Source organism: Haplochromis burtoni, unplaced genomic scaffold (genome assembly GCF_018398535.1).
Source record: "Haplochromis burtoni strain Fernald_Lab_line unplaced genomic scaffold, NCSU_Asbu1 Contig_156, whole genome shotgun sequence".
Classification (NCBI taxonomy): domain Eukaryota; kingdom Metazoa; phylum Chordata; class Actinopteri; order Cichliformes; family Cichlidae; genus Haplochromis; species Haplochromis burtoni.
The window spans coordinates 610,361-627,549 of record NW_024582517.1 but is presented as its reverse complement, the minus strand read 5'-3'; the positions used below and the strand labels follow the sequence as shown (position 1 = coordinate 627,549).

The window sequence follows — 17,189 nt, the reverse complement described above, 5'->3', positions numbered from 1 at the left end:
GGCTAGGCAATGTGAATTGTGGTCAGTGCTGTGAATGGCATTTTCACACAAATTACAAGCCACAGATTTCCCTGGATGAATACAGCAATTTTCCTTTGATCATTCTTTTTGTTAAAACCCCCAAAGAGAACAACTGTGGAGTGTTTGTTTCTCCGTTTTGATGTAAGCACTTACTGTCTCATTACATTTGTTGGGTTGGTTGCTGTTAAACGTAACAGCTTAAGTTCAGTGGCTATTGCAGCTCCTGTTATACACATCCATTCATTACTCAATTCTGCTGCTAACCTTATTACGTAAGCTGAGTGTTACGCCGTTGTTAACCTGATTTCTGAGTCTTGGCAAAAGTGGACTTTCAGCATTTGCAGTAAGAAAATCTGAACTCCAGGGTAAACTGCACATTAGAGGGCTTACAGTGAGCCGTTTGGATTTGGAGCACTCGGGTCAAACCTTTCGCTCGGCAAATGCTCCAGTGCGACTAAAGGAACTCACAGAATTACACTTTAATGTAAGTGACAAACTTGTACGTAGACAATGGTTCTGTGCTATTGTTGTGTCTCTATTTCATGCGCTCTATAGTGTGTGTAAGTTGTTTGCATAGTAGTATTTTTCATACCCTTACTTTGTAGGCTTAAAATTCCTGCCACATACGAGGCACAGCAGTTACCTCCTTCCTGCTGACTTGCTGTTCTTTGTTGCATTCTCCCAGAAATCAATGTGCTTGTCTTTTGGGCATTAGAAAAAAGTAGAACTTTTATAACTTGCATGGTGAGAGTAGCAGACTTCATATTGTCGGCTTATTGGAATATGCTCAGTGACAGCAGCTAATTTAAAAACTCAAAACAGATGAAATAAACAGTGTTTTTTAATTAATTTTTTTTTTTAATAAATGAATAAGGTGCTGATATAAAACACAAACTAATTACTCTGAGCTGCTACAATATGATATATGGATACTTTTATTTATTTATATATTTATTTATTTGCTACTGGCTATATTCTGAAAAGTTTGGAAACTCATTCTTATTTATTGCCTGCTGTGTTTGGCAGTTTTTTCTTGCCAGGATAATTAAGCTCAAGAAAACTTTGAAGGCCAGTAGGAAGGAGGGAAATGCTTTAATGCCTATGTTGGACAATAGCCGATACAAATATTTCATTTATTTTTAACATTTGTATCTATTTTTGTTGTAGTGAAACAATGAGAAGTACTTAATACCAAAAACAACAGCGACAACAGCAACAAGAAAGATTCTTTAAGGTCTTTATTTGGCTTGGTCAAAATTAATGTCACACAACTGACAATTGTCATAAACCAGTATCAGTTAACTAGGCCGATATTGGGTGATACCAATAATCCCAAAGTAGTCCTCTGATGTTACCCAAAAGCAGTAATTTTATGTTATTATCACAGAAGAAAAATTAAAAGAGAGCAGGAATTAGGAGAAGAGTAGGTATTGATAATCTAGCCACCTCTCACGTCATTGTGGAGGAATTTACACCAGTGTTCTTTATAACATTGCTTCAGTTCACTGATGTTTACAGACGTGTATTCATGCACATCTCTCTAAAGGTCTCACCATCAGGTTGGGGTCTGGACTTTTGACCTTGATTCTCTACATTTTTCAGCCATTCTATTGTGGAGTTGCAGCTGTGCTTGGGATCATTGTCCTGTTGCATTGTCCAAGCTTGGCCGTTAGACACATCCCATTTGAGTCTAGAATACTTTGGCATACAGAGGATTACATTTCGATTCAATGGCTGCAAGGTGCCCCAGTCCAAATCGTCACCCCCCGACAAGTATGGGATTTTTGTGCTGATACAGTGTGCCGTGTTTTGTTTTTGCCAGAGTTGTCACTGTACATTTTGGCAAAGTATTTCCACATTGGTCTGGTCTTATTGCAAAAGTCTTCTCCTAAGAACCTAAGGTGCTCTGCTATGTTTTGTTGCAGATAATATACTTCCCCCTGACAACCCTTCCAAACAAGTCACACTTGCTCAGTGTTTTTTTAATTGTACTTGTTACTGTAACTATAAAATTTGTCATGCTAAATGAGATAATTAGCTAATATTACAAAGTCTATGTAGTATGGGTATTTTCAATGCAATGTAAGACTGCCCTGTCCTCATGACAGCATTACTAATCTTAGCAAATACCCAAAACACCATATGTTTCCAATCGAACCAGAAAGACCTCTAGCAGCCATACATACCGTATTATAAACCATGTCTCCTGGGAGAAAAAGAGGAAATAGTGTACTATTTTTATGGTGCCACAGAGTTAGCAAAAGGTCAGGGTGGCAGCATGGGGCAACAGAATGTTGGACAGTAGAGGATCATTGTTTAGTTTCATGTCTCTGCTATGAGTTATACTTTTCTTTACCCCAAAACTGTTCTCACAGTGTTGCATCATGAGAAGTATACATTGTGATTGTGCTGTGAGTGTTTTTTTCTGTATTTCAACCAAAAACCATGAGTTTGGCCTAACATTTCTTGGTTGTTCTACATCATACCTGAACCCTACAGTCTTTTCAGGTTAGAAAACTCTTTTTTAACAATTGAAAGGTAAGATTGTCAAATCAAATTACAAATCATATGTTTTGGTATCTATATTAGATGAGTTGTAAAAATATTTAGTTAGAGAGGGAAACGGACATTGAAGACATATCAAATTGAACTTTTCTGTTTAAGATCAGAGACAGTGTTCGGAGTATACTCGCTGTATGTAACACTAACGTAATGCTGAATGTCATGATGGAGTCATCTAAGCAAAAAGCAGGGAAAGTGCGTCTCTCTGCTGCTTTTTGGGGTCAGGCATGGCTGCTCAACAGATGGTTTACCACAGCAGCATGGGTAGATTACAGTTATGACTGGTTTTCTGTAGATCTGAAAATGTGTTGACAGCAAGGTTGAAGGATTTGCTCTTGTTTAGAGGTCACCTCTACCTTATGTTCATCTATAAAGGGCAGCTGCTCATGCTGTAAGTAGCAGCCAGTGTTGAGGGTCTCTACTAGCCCAACATGAACTGGGACATGAAGCATTATGTGGCACGGACAGATACATGTCAGTAATAAAATATGATATATTGAGTTCTTTTAGGTCAGTGTTATGCTACAGTTTTTGAGGTTTCAAAATAAAAATTATTTAGTGGGACTGGACGTATGAAGGAATCTCAGCGTGTATCTATGGGTGGGGACAGGGTGTAACGTGATGCTCATGGTTAAGCGTCAAATTCATTTGTCATTAAATTGTGGCCTTTAGGTTGTCCTTGTATTGTAGCTTTTGTCAATAATTTTACAGAGCAACCTGCTCTGAAGCACAGCCAAAGCACACAGGTGAACCTGTTACGACATCTTTATTCACCGCCATCTTCCATAAAATTGCATAATATTAATTCAGGTCAGTTTTAGGAGACTTGTATTCCACTAGCATTTAATAATTTTTCATGAAAGCACATTAAGCCCCATGGATGAACCAGTGCTTGCTGAGTGACACAGACTCTCTAAACACCACTAAAGCTGTGCAATGAGATTCCTGCAGGGTGAAAGGCATTTGGAAATCCATCTGTGCTTACAACTCTCCTCTGTGAACATGTTTCTCTTGTATCTTTGCTCTCCCTCCATCCTCCTTCACGTTTTAACCACTTGGTATCAATTACTCATTAATTACTCACTAATAGTAATGTAGCTACAAATACACATACGAAACAAGTTAGGGCGTTGGATTTGAAATAAACAGCGCCCACTTCTAAGCTTGTCACTTGGCCTGGGGTGCTACTTCGGTCTAAAAGGTGGTGACGGGAGGGAAAAGTTATCTGCTAACACAAGCTCCTTATGATTATTATTCCTGAGGGAACAGGCTAAAATCAGAGATATCTGAACTGTTACTATCACTTTGCACTTTTCTTTGTGCTTTCTGAAGAACTAAAAACAATAACAGAAAAGAAAAGACAATTTCATATCCAATAAAAAGATGAATGATGTGTGTCACTGTAAGCAGTTGAGAGGATCTCCTCTGGGCAACATGCTGTTGCTTTAATTCTGCCTCGATTTCACTGATGTTCTGTCCTCATAATCTAATAGACTAAATACCGTCTGGGTGCTTTTTGGCTGCAGGGATCTGAAAAAAAGAGAAAAAAATCAAGACATTGCAATAATTGTGTGAGTTAGTGCGTTTGTGTTTACGCAGCTTCCTGCGCTACCTAGTCTGAGGCTTTTGTCAACAATTACACCCCTCTGAATGGTAATATTTTAGGCTACATTAATTTACTGTACTTTACCAGAGTGAGCTGCAGTCTTTTATGGTACAGTAATTTACCGTGCAATCTTTGAAGTGGCTTGCTCCTGACAAATAGTTCAATAAAACCTTGTTTGTGTTCTGTGGTATGGCTATTAGACCCCTCCTGACATATCATAAACTATTACTGTGATCTGTTTGGACATTAACGGTTACAGATGTTCCCTGAGCTTGCCAGAGAGCCCGGAAGCTGCACTGCATGCAGGGAAGTCTGCTGCCGTACTGTACTTTATCAAACCTATGCAGGACAGTGAGTGTACAACTTTCCTGAGTTGTACTTGAAAACTGTTCTACTTCAGGCATTTTGTCAAATTGAAACTCCCTGTAGTCAGAGGGTAGACGTGGTTGAGTCTCTGTTGAAAGAGTTAAGCTGAATGCCCCTTCTCACTGTGGGAGGAGGTAGTGTGAGTACATGGCAGCGGGCTGAAGTAGGCATCTAAGTATAGTTGTGTGTGCGTGTGTGTGCGTGCGCGTGTGTTCATGCACATGTGTTGTGTATGAAAGTTTTTGGGGGTACTGGCTATTTACAGCTCAGCCTGTGGGAGATGTCCAATTCCAACAGAAAGGGCAGGGGGGCATGGGAAGACCTCCACTCTGCCTCATGTGTCATCCTCTTCTGTTAAGACTTGAAGCAGTCTGTGTGTGTTTGTGTGTGTATGTAGAGTTGTGTATTTGTGGGTGTGTACACACTGTGTGTTGTGTCAAGGTTGCTGAAAACAGTCTTGGTGCATAAGTATAAGAATATGACACTTTTGAACGCTCATGCATAGTTGTTCAGGGAGATTTGTCTAACAAGACTTGAAATTTCCTTGTGGCTCCCTGTTGTTTACAAGGCCAAATACTTTCTGTTCAGTGAGTCATTTTCAGAGAGCGGGAGAGAGGGATAAAGAAACAGATACAAGAAACTTTGATTCCACATTATTTTTCATTGAAGTGAAGAATATTTCAGTGCTTACATAAATGCGCTGGCCTATGAAGAAAACAGTTTGTTTTTCTATGTAAATGAACAAAATGACAAAATAATTTACTGTCCAGTCTTTTCACCAGTTCCACAGTTTGCTCAGTTTTCAAAGCAATGGCTTTGAAAGAAGATTGTACTTTGACTCTGTGGTAAAACTATTGTTGTCTGTGTTGTAAAACTGCTATTTTCAAGTAAATATTTACCTTTTTTCACTTGACTGTAATTCTTCTACTGGGGGGATCAAGAGAGAGCTCCAAGGCCAGAAGTCAGCCTAGGAAAATCGAAAACCATGCCTGATGTAAGTTTGATCTTGATCTTTAAATTGCCTTACTGACCTCATTTTTGGTCCATGCGTTAGATCGATTTTGCTAAAACTACTTGGTGGAGTCTCTGACACCTGGAGGAAAAGTGAGAGTGAAAAAGTAACCCATTACATTTTGGTGCAGATCCAGAAAGTTTTCTTTAAAGCTGTGAGTTATTAGTTTTGATGGAAGAAGGCTATGGCTTGTTTTAAATACTAGCAGATCTCATTTCACTCCTGTGAAAAACAAAGTTTTTATGGGAATCTATGCAGTCCTATGACAAACCAAGCGCACCATTCATCACTTATGATTCAATAGTAACCAACTTTTGTATGTCTTTAGTCTTTGACCCCTGTAGAGGAATTATGGACTATCTGTTTTTACAGCACGCCTTCAGTTCTGACTGGTCTGCTCTCATTTGATTCTAGAATACTTTAGTATACAGATGAGCTCGTGGTTGATTCAGTGACTGCAAAGTCTCCATGTCCTGTACCTGTAGAACAAGCCCAAATCAGCACCTCGTCACCACCGTGCTTAACAGCTGTTTTGAGGTGTTTGTGCTGATATGCCGTGGGTTTCTCCAAACATGGTGTCGTGCATTATGGCCAAACATCTCCACTTTGGTCTTGTCAGTCCAAACGACATTGTTCCAGGGGACTTGTGGTTTATTCAGACTTTCCAAAGAGTTTATGTGGAAACTTTCTTTTTCACATGAATGTTCGTGTTGAAATCAGAATGTTCGTTTGGAATATTAACAAATTCTTAATTAATAGCAGTAATGTTTTTTTTTAAAGAAGTCGTGTTGGTCTGAATTGGGGTTTAAGAAGTGGGTCCTCATTTTAACAGACAGAAGTGATTTCCATCGCATTTCTAAATCCACATTTCCAAGAAAATGCAGCTTGGCAGGGATTGTTGATACCCTGCTGTGATAAAGTTGATGCCCAGCTGTTTCTAAAAGTGCAGCCTCCCCGGTTATTTTATAAAATGTGTTTAGTATGCGATATCGACCGTTTAGAAGTGCTGTTATTGAATAAAGGCCAACAGTTTTCTGTCTGTTGACTCCTGCATTTAGACTGTTTTTCTGGTTAATTTTTTTAAGAGTTCAAATCATGCTAACCACAAATAGTCATTCGACTGTTCATGGTATTTAATTGGGATTTTTCTTAGAAAAACATACAACTGTGAGAATTTTACATTTTTTTTTTATTATATTACATTTATTAAATTAATCTTGTGTGTGATGTGGAGATTCAATGACTTTCTATACTATTGCGAGGATACGAAGCCTGACAGGTGTATGCCTAAGAATTGTTTAACTTGACTGACAGATCCCTCATATTATTTACTTCAGTTGTGAGAATTATTGTTTGCTTGCACCATTAACTCTGCCTAAGCTCAACCCCCCAAATTACGACTTCATTAAAAAAAAGATAATAATGCTATTCAGCTTTCAGAAACCTGCAGGAACATGGCATGCATCAGTTTTTCTATGATCGTTCATCTTATTTCAAAATTTCTAAGTGGAATATATTGAGGAAAGGTTAAGAACTGATTATAGCTGTGGTCCTGTGCATTACTTTTTCATTTATGTGAAAGTGTAGCTTTTGTTTTTGTCTTAGCAGTTAACATAATACATCTTTTCGAGAGCAAAAGAAACCACAGAAATTGCCAGCAACCAGATATACACTCAGTTTCAGAAAAGTTAACAAATGTTAACTGATGTCCAAGATAGAAGGTTTTGACTCTGTGTTTGTGCCAGTGTACATACGCTCTACACAAGAGGTCATGCTAGCTGGTCCTATATACACACGACACCAGCTCTCTCCCTCGCTGCCTCCCTCTCCTTCTCTTTCTCCATCTCTCCCCTCTCTGCCTCCCTCCCTCCCTTCATTTGTTCTAGGGACAGAGTCCTAGTGTGAAGCTTCTTGTTCTTGTCCTTTCCCTGTACTCTGCAGCTTTTCAGCCATCCAGAATGAGTTTCCTTATAGCAAATACACTGTACATGAGACGTGGAAGAGCCTGGTTTGGCCCGCTCTGTGTTCCCGCTACAAGCTCTCTAGGTTATATTTAGCCTTCGACAGGCCACCCTGCTACTACAACTATCATCAGCACCAAAAGGGATATCGGGGGAAGCTGTACCAATTACCGCCAACACATTTTCCTCTCTGCTGTTTCATTGTAAGTAAATTCTTTTAAAATAATGTGTTTGTTGAATTTGAGAGAGCATCAGCATGTCACTGCAGAGAGAGCATGAAGGAATTATTTGGAAGCAGTTGCACTATAAGTGACATGTTGTAACGTACTTCAGCTCTTGTAGTCTTTCAGTGTTATGCCACATAGGCCAGGCTGTCATTGTTGTAGAAATGGTAAACTTGACTGTATGTCCCTGTGTTTAAGTCTGCTTTTGAAAGCGGCTCAATAAGCAGCACAGCTGTGGAAAGATTGCAATGTCATAGTGTATTATTTATTTGTTTTAAGAGATCTGTTTGTATGTGGATCTTTGGATCTGGGTATAGAGCAATACTATTTGGAGCAGGCTGATGGTCCAGTTTGACCTTGGTAGCTTTAGTTTTTCAGCTTGTCACCATATCACTAAAATATCAAATGAAACCTGAGGTATGAAAAAAGTATCTAATGTGATTTTTAGCTCTTGGTAATATTTCTACCTGTTTTTTGGTTGGTTTTTTTTTTTTTTTTTTGGTCACACACCATCTTTGCACTGTTTCTAAGTAAGGAAATGCTACAGTTAGGTACGTATTTGTCTGCAGGGAGAACATTTCTCTTACTCATCAGTTATAGCGGGAAGGGAGGGGGTGGGATTTGGGCAACAGTTATGCTTGCATTTGACTGAGGAAACAGGCAGCAAGACATGGAAAGTTTAGTTTCTCATCCCTGAAAATGGAAATTTAGAGAGTAGGCAGATGCAAAAAAAGGGAGAGAGGGAGAGATAGAGAGACATGGAGACAGGATGGTGGGAACATCTGGAGAAACAAGACCAGTGAAAAAAACCCTGTGACAAAACGAGGGGACTGGAAAGTCTCTGAAGAAAGTCTTGAACATAAAGAGTTGTACAAGTGCATTCACTAAATTATATGATAACATATATGATATACATGATTGTATGAATGGAAATGAACTGAATTCATTATTAATTAAGTTTTTTTTTTAGATTTAAATTACTTAAATATTTATTCTTTTACTTTATTTGTAAAATAATCATCAGTTTAAGCTCAGAGAGCTGTAATGGAAATATGAGGCCTCTCACCTACTGTACTCTACTTTGGCCTTTTTAAGAAGATGCCATGGGACTTTATATTCTTTATAGATTTTTATAATCCAGTTTCACATTTTAATCCTTTGCTACACTCCGTGGGGAATCCTATACAGCAACAGTAAATACATTAAACATGAATAAATTATAATTGTTGCTTATGGGTTTTATCTGACACTTTTTAAATTATAGTAAACAGTCAGCATTACCATTACTGATGGGATTTAAGATATTCACTTATATAATTGCTGCATGTTCTACCAGCAGGTAGAAAATGCAAGTTGTTTTCTTTCATCCATCCATCCTTTCGTGACCACCATAAAGAGTTATAGTTCATGATAAGTGAAGATGCTGTGTGCTTCTGTCTCGATGTGTCTAGAATTATTCTCCGCAAGTCTTTTCCCATACTGCAGGTAAAGAAGCAGCATAATGGAGCACTCCCAGCTGGAGAATCACACTTCCGGCATTTTTGATCTAAGTCTTCCTTCCTTTAAGAAAGTAGCTGTAACTGAGGTGGTAGTTAAGGTCATCTACAAATTGGAAGGTTAGTGGTTCGATCCCTGGCTGCTCCAGTGTGCGTGCCCAATGTCCTTGGGCAAGATACTGAACTGCAGGTTGCTCTCTGATGCATCCATTAAAGTGTCAATGTTATATAGGAAAGACCTAAGCACAGAAAAAAGTTGTTGCTTGAATGAGTGAACAGGGCATACATATAAAGTGCTTTGAGAGCTCAGGTACATTAAAAATGCATTATGCAAGAACCTGTTCATTTACAGCTTAAAGGAAGGATGGTGGTGGGTGGGGTGTACATATGCTACAGTATGAGCATAGATGTACAGTAATTATTAGTCGGCCGAGAACTTCACGTTTTTTTCCACCACCAGTTGTTGTTCTCAAACTGGACGTGACAGTTGGGGACAGATGTGTCGGTAAAACTGAGCGTTACCGCACAGCCATACGGTAACAAGTTGTCAAATACAAGGTAGGCCTGCGTAGTCTAACAACTGCTTTATCTTCCTCTTTGACTCTAACGTTGACCATATGTTATATAAACAACATATGATATTCAGAAGGACTTAATGTTTTGTGACTGAGACTATAAACTAAGTGTCTCATGTTCAAGACAAACATTTGGCCTCAATTTTAAGACCTGGAACCTACATCAGTCTTTTATATATCATTTATACATATACATATAATGTGCCGAGGTACACTTTTACAGAACATAGTTAGAAGCTGGAAGAATTTCTTTTTAACCAGCAAACATGTAACGTGTAGTATGTAATCACCTATAATGCAAAGAGAAATTTGTTAGAATCATGTAGACTTGCTACTACTTTAATAAAAAACAATTTTTTCATAATTAAAAAAATGTTATGTTATGTTACCATGGATGGATGGATATTGAACTGCTTTTTAATATATATATACATCAAAGCACAGTTGATGTGTGACTTCTTTCTCCCTGTACGGCTGCACAGTGTATAGGAAATAATGGAAAAACACAGCTTGCCATATTCTTACACAAGTTTTAAGGAGTCAACGGAAAAATCCTGTTTGGTCAGTGGAAATAGCCCCTGAGAGGAAATAACTTGACCATGCTAATGCTGGGTTCAGAGACGAGTGTACCACGACCATTAAAGTGCCAGGAGAGAGATACAATCAATGAACCCACGCACTCAGTGCACTGTAGAGTAGCACAGGACTGAGCGAGGAGCTACCTGAATGCCTGCGCTCACACAGAGTTGCTGCTACACAGAAAGTATAAGGACTCTGCCGGCCGTCTTTGTTTCTGATGGGGCTGCAGGATTAGTTTGATTCACTGACTGGGCTTTCAAAAATAGCCAGCTGCTTCTTGTGATGATTGCAGCTACGAGAAAAAATAGCATATAAGTAAAAAGAACAGGAGAAATGTATGAAGACCTGGTGATGAAAAGAATATGATGTTAGAGAGGAGCAGAAGAGGTAGAAAACAAAGCCTTGGGAATATTATTAAGCACAACACTGGAATTTTCCAAACAAATTGTGCTGTAAAGTTTACCTTTACTTTTAGTGCAAAGTATATATTTGATCTTCTTTATCATTTTTAGGAAATATGTTGGCATATGAAAATGGCTAATAAGTAATGACTTTTACATACCAGCACAGGTTGAAGCCACAGCACAAGTCAGCACGTTGCTCAGTATAAACATGTATTGATATTAAACAGGAAGAATTGGCTATATTTACATGAGTGTACTCAAATATGGCTGTTTGTTCATTATATCAGAATCAGAATCAGAATCAGAATACTTTATTGATCCCTGGGGGAAATTATTTTTATATCCAACGTAATGATAATGTAAATACCAATATTTACATTATCATTATCTGATGATGATTCTCTGCTATAATTTGTTTTATAATTGTTCAGATGACAACAGTTGGACATAAAAATAGTTTTTAAAATTTCTATTGAAGAAATGATAAAATGATTCATTTGACTTTAGCTTTAATTACAAGCTTAATATTTTTGTCTTGGTAGAGTTACAAAACAGGTTGTTGTTATTGTTTAAGAAGTATTCGAGTATATTTTTCTATTTGTCTATGCTGCTCTTTAGATACTTTGTCATTTTTGAACTGCTTGTTTTATACAAATAAAATAATAGACTAAACTAAAATACTTATTAACTGCACTAACCCATTCAAGCTTTCATCATGGAGGTTACTGACTCTTCATATGAATACCAAGTCTTATGCGTACTGTTTCAGCTGTTAAAACGAATGGTTTTGCGCATTTTAGCCCATTTAAAACAAATATTTAAGCAGTAATATGTACATACGAAGCACACAGTGACAAAATCCAAATGGTTTGGTTTTAAAAGCAACACAGAGTTGTTATGAAAGGGAAAATTAGCTATAGAGACCAGAATAATATTTATACCAATGTTCCAGTCTATAAACTTCATTTTATGTTGCCTGTCATGAAACTTAGCATTTAACATGCCAACTGAGGCCTCTAAAATTTGAGCCCTTGGGTTTTTTGCAGTGCCTCTGGGCCTTGCACACTCTGACCTTAGGGTGAAGTTGCCTTGATATTTACTCCTGGGAAGATAGTGACATTGTGTTAACACACACCTGAATTCTGAATTCACGACTCCACTTCTTTGTGCAAGAGAAAAAATATCGCTCCAGTTTCCCCTACATGCATGTTGAATTAAACTTCTTGTAAATATTAAAACTGCTCTGCTTGACTAAACTACCTGGCAGTTTTTGTGGTAAGGATTTAGTGTAAGGAGATGTAAATAGAGAATACAGACACTTAGTACTAAATTGTCAGTTAAATATGCGAGTTTCCTCTGAAATCCATATAATAACCTTTTCTAGTCTTACCAGGCTTTTTCAGTTTTATCTCTTTATAGACTTATTTAGCTAAGGTCAGAGAGACGTGCTATCAACCTGCTGTAATGCTAAGTGTGATGCTTACATGGAACAGTGGAGGCTTGTTAGCCTAGTTTAATGTCCACATACACAATTTATTTCCAGTGTGAGAGCATATTATAGTTAGAATGTTGTAACCTACTGTAATCTGTAATACAATAGGTTACAGTATGATATAAGTGAATATAATTAATTCTTGTGGGCTTTTTTAATTACTTTTTTATGATTCATTATAGTTATTTGCACTATTTTATATGTCTGCGATGAAGAATGGTAACAGTATGCTAATAATATTACATTAGTTAACTTAATGCTTCTAGATTCTGTATTAAAAAGTAAACAATCAAAGCAGAGAAAACCTTAATGCTCTGACCTGACTGCTGGGCTTATAATAGGAAGAACCACTGAAGGTGCAAACCACTTACTCCACAGTTTTAATGTGTGGTGACAGTAGAAAAGGCATTCCATTGCACTGAATTTAGGGATTGCAAGTGATACATAAAATGCTTTGTGCACATGTACAGAAGAAATTGGCCTCTCAGAAACTCCAGGTCGGAAATTCCCAAATGCCCCCTGCAATTAACCAGGACCTAACATCATTTAAATATCGAGTTTGACTAAATTGGGCCAAGTGTCTTGGGAAAATTCTCATTCACCAAAATAAATTCTAAGATGACAGTAAAACAAGTCAGTAATGTGGAATTTATTCGTTTACATGCTTCAGGGTACATTTGCTTTGTTAATTTTCCTTTCTTATTAATTCAGCTATGACTACAAAATAGTATGGTTCATTGATATGCCCAAGACTAAACATGCTTCAGCAAAGCAACACACATTCACTGCAGGTTTAACATAATCATGATTTCGTGCAGTCGCTTGTGCCTCGGCCTTGTCCAACACAAGGACATGAGTTTTCCTCCTATGATGGACAGTTTGCTTCTGTCTTTAAATTCCTATAACACCACAGCAGAGACTCAGCTTTTGAAGAACATTTCCTTTTACCTTTGTGTTGTTGTGCTGTTATTGATATTTAGAAATAGTGTGCATTATTGTAAGAAAGAGCTGTATTATAGCCTACTTTCTTCTTGTACATTGTGAAAAATGTAGTGGAAGGGCATGCATTTCTTTTTGTGATTGATGACTGACATTTAATATGCGTTAAGTTTCCTTGATTTGGTGTCTGGTATTGCTCTTGACAATGAGAAATATTTTATTCATCCCATATTTGGGAAGTAATTTTGTTAGAATATCTATCAGATGATTCCTTTCCAGACATATATATAGTATTATAGAGGGTGATGACATGTGGTATGAAAGATTTCCTATATTTGTCTTTGTAGCAGTGGAGCTGAATCAGTCAGTCAGAGAAAATGTGCTCTGCTGCCTGTCCAGTAAATGGTGCAGAGTGTGGTCAGGATTATGATGGATAATAGTTTCTTCAGTGACTTCCTCTATACCAGAACTCTCAAAGTGTCCAGGTGACAGCGAATCAAAAACACAGCCATCCTAAACAGTCAATTCAGTCTGTTGGCGCCACCAGCCATGATGCTGCTCCCCCAGCAGAACACAGCAATGCCCACTGCACTCACCACAACTGAGTGGGAGAAAATCTCCATCATTTTGCTGCACATATCGAAAGATCTCAGCTCAAATAGAGCATGTGCATCAATTCTTTGGTATACAGCATTGGTCTTCAGGTTCAGCCTATTGTGCATCTGGATGCTATATCAACATCCTGTTCTAGGACAGATACATGTTGTGTAGCTGCCCTCTTCTATATGATGTCAATAACCACCTTTCTGGTCTTAGTTATATCACATCCAGAAACAGATTATTTTGCTCAGGCCAATCTAAAACAAATCATCTCCTAGTATCCTGTACTCCTCCAGTCCATCACGAATATATGTGACTTGTGCAGAATTATTGGAGTATTTCTGTGGGTCACATGATCTAAAGTTGCGCTGAACGATTGAGTTGTACAAGGTGAACAGGAATGGAGACAGCACAATCTTACAGCAAAGTACAGAAGACAACATACAGAATTTAACTCGCCTCACATGTCACTCTGCAACACGTTATAAATTTAAAGTGAAAGATGGTGAGAAGAGTTAAATGTTTCTGATCATAGTAACACAACAGGGGAGAGTTTGAAGTAGGTTTGATCTCAATCTGGATGACACAGCAGAGTAATGTACGCTGAAAGATATAGGAGTGACCCATGCTGATGAAGAAACAAGGTGCGACAAACAGATGCTGTTTCTGCTGGTGAAATGCTGTTGGTGGTTTCCATCAAAGAGGTGTGATCCAACCTATACAGGAGATGAGCATTTGCCATTTGTTTAAATCCCAGCAAGAGTCCCACATGTCTATGATTAGAATCACAATAAAAGAGTTAGTGTAATACTAGCATGTTTCCAGGAGTGTGAACCATCATGCATCACATGTGTTTTAATTACCTCAATAACACCCATTTCCACCAGGTATAGAAACAGTGAGCCAATCACAGCTTTTTAGGCAGGGTTACATTCATGAACAACATAGCTGACTACAGAGCAATACTGTATTCCAGAAAACAACTTCTTTAGAAATGGTGATGAGAAAGAGGAAGATTGGCAGTCTTGTACTGGTTGTTCCATGCAGCACATCCTGTGTATTCTATAAATTTCCTTGAACATTAGATCCTGTATTGACTGAACTGATGCAAGACTGCCAAATCTTTTGCTGCAGTCATAGCTTAAAAAAAGAATGACACCTCTTCCACCTTTAAAATGAAAATTCTCACTGTGCAGCAAAAAGTAAGCAAGGAATAGCCTCTGCAGCTTTCACTGGAGATGTAAGAAATGATTTAATGATGAAACACATAAAAAATTACATTTTTTAGTATTCAACTACTTTTATTAACTTGCATAACTTTTCAGATTGGTGTCATGGTCACTGGTATGGTAGGTCAGTAACGAGAAAGACTTTGGTTCTTGCTGTCAACTAAGCAAAGATTGCTCTGTGTTGTTGTTTCAAACCGAACCAGTGGTTGTTGATAGACACGAATCCTGTAGGCTCTCTAATGCGGTGGTACAGCATCAACTTGATATCAGTTGATGCAGCTGGTATCAGTGGATGGTTTTAACCAACTGTATGTGCTGGTATTGATGTTAAGATATCCAATGCTCGCTATATACATACAAACAAAACAGTGTATATTTGTATAACGCTAAACTAGTCCCTAGGAGACTAAATACAGCTCCTTTTGAAGCAGCTTTTGACAACGCTAAAAACAACAGACAAACTTTGCTGATGTTTGTCGTGGCTCTTTTCTAATTTCAGAGCACAGCTGGATACATTGTAATGATTTTTGTTACAGAGAACACACTGAACATACAGAGGGCGAGCCACATGGCGACTGTTTCATCAAAGAGATGAAACAGCTGATGACACTGGGTTTCTTTCTTGGGAAAATTTTGTATTCCCTAATGGGAAGCTGTTTCCCTAATGGGTTTTTATAGATTTATTTTGTGTATTTATTTCCTGGTTAATTGGCAAATGCAAGATTTCTTTAGCCATGTTCTGCTTCATTTTTTTTCCTTTTATGTTTTTTTCTCAGTTCCATGTTTTGAACGCTGATGTGCATCTTTGCAAGTACAGCAACAGTTAAACTCCTACATCAAAGATGTCTTCATGTCCCAATCAATTCAAGCTGGATTGATGCTGGATTGCTAACAGGGTTGCAGGGACATAGCATGTAGTTTGGAAATATGCTACTGGAGTCACACTACATACATTTTTAGTTTTTTTAAGCACCCTTTTCAGCATTCGTTTCTGATGGCTTTTAATAAATAATGGAATTCAAATGCAAAACATGTAAATGTAACAAGTTAAAGGCAAGAGACTTTGTAAACAGTTTTAGTGAGACTAGATAATAAATAAGTCTGTAACTCAGCAATTGTTGAAAATCAAAGTTGCTTTGGTTATATGCAGTAGTGCTGACTTTGAAATTCACTCCCATTAGCATTATTATAGAATCATCATGGACATCAGTATGAATTTATTCAAGCATCATCTTGCTGTATCATCAGCATCATCAAAGTTCAAATCTCAACATCTTCCTCTCCCCTTTCCTCTCTCTCACCCTCCTTTTCTAACACTAATCTCATCGTCTTTCTTTTTCTCCTCCCCTTCTACTTCCTCTATTCCTTCTCACTTCCCTCTTCCTTTAATCAGCCCATGTCTTCTCTCGTCCTCTATCACCTCCTTTTCCTTCTTCCTCCTTCTCTTCCTCCTTTTCTCCTCAGTTTGCTGCAGTGCATCACTGGCAGGCACATTAACATCTCATCTCCATTACCCAGCAATGCCCTGCCCTCTCTCACTGCTTTTAACCACCCTCTTCTCTCCTTCTTTTCTCTTTCTGTCGGCGCTGTTCCCGTTTTCCTCTAAATTTAACACTCTCATGCTATCCCTGTTTTCTTTTAAAGTGTCCATTATCATCCCTACTGTCTTTTTTCTCTATAAATGTGATCATCCTCATTAAGGGGGTGCTCTCCTCTCCTCTCCTGTGACGAGCTGTGCTGTAGTGTTTCAAGGGAGTAGATGCCCTTGGTGTGACCATGAGAGAGATGGGCTAAAGCTCTGCAGTAGCAAGCCAGTGAGTGAGCAAGTTGGTTTCACTGTGTATTTGTGTGTATGTGTGAGTGTGTATATTCAGCTAGTAAGATGTGAGGAGTGAAAAAAGCATAGCTTGTGTGTGTGTGTGCATGTGTGTGCATCCTCAAAAGCACCGGTCTGTGGTACTGGTTTAACATAACTCAACCAGAAAACCATAGTTAACATTCACACCAAGCTGTCTTTCCCTGGAAGCCCACCATCCCCAAACTAGCATTGCCTCACTGCTCATCACACGATTCCTGGTCAGGTAATCCGACTTTCTTCTCAGGAAATGAAAAGCTATTTTTTT

General features: G+C 38.2%; 1 protein-coding gene across 3 annotated transcripts in view; it reads left to right on the top strand.

Moving 5' to 3' along the window:
• atp2b2 (ATPase plasma membrane Ca2+ transporting 2) overlaps positions 1-17,189 on the top strand; it is a 142,684-nt gene that overhangs the window by 16,569 nt on the left and 108,926 nt on the right. For 2 of the 3 annotated variants that reach the window (XM_042224956.1, XM_042224954.1), the window contains exon 1: positions 7,462-7,731. The exons of the other annotated variant lie outside the window; for it this stretch is intronic. The gene's annotated coding sequence lies outside the window, so the exon portion shown is untranslated. Of the gene's footprint in view, positions 1-7,461; positions 7,732-17,189 lie in introns of those variants that run through there. 3 annotated transcript variants of the gene reach the window in all.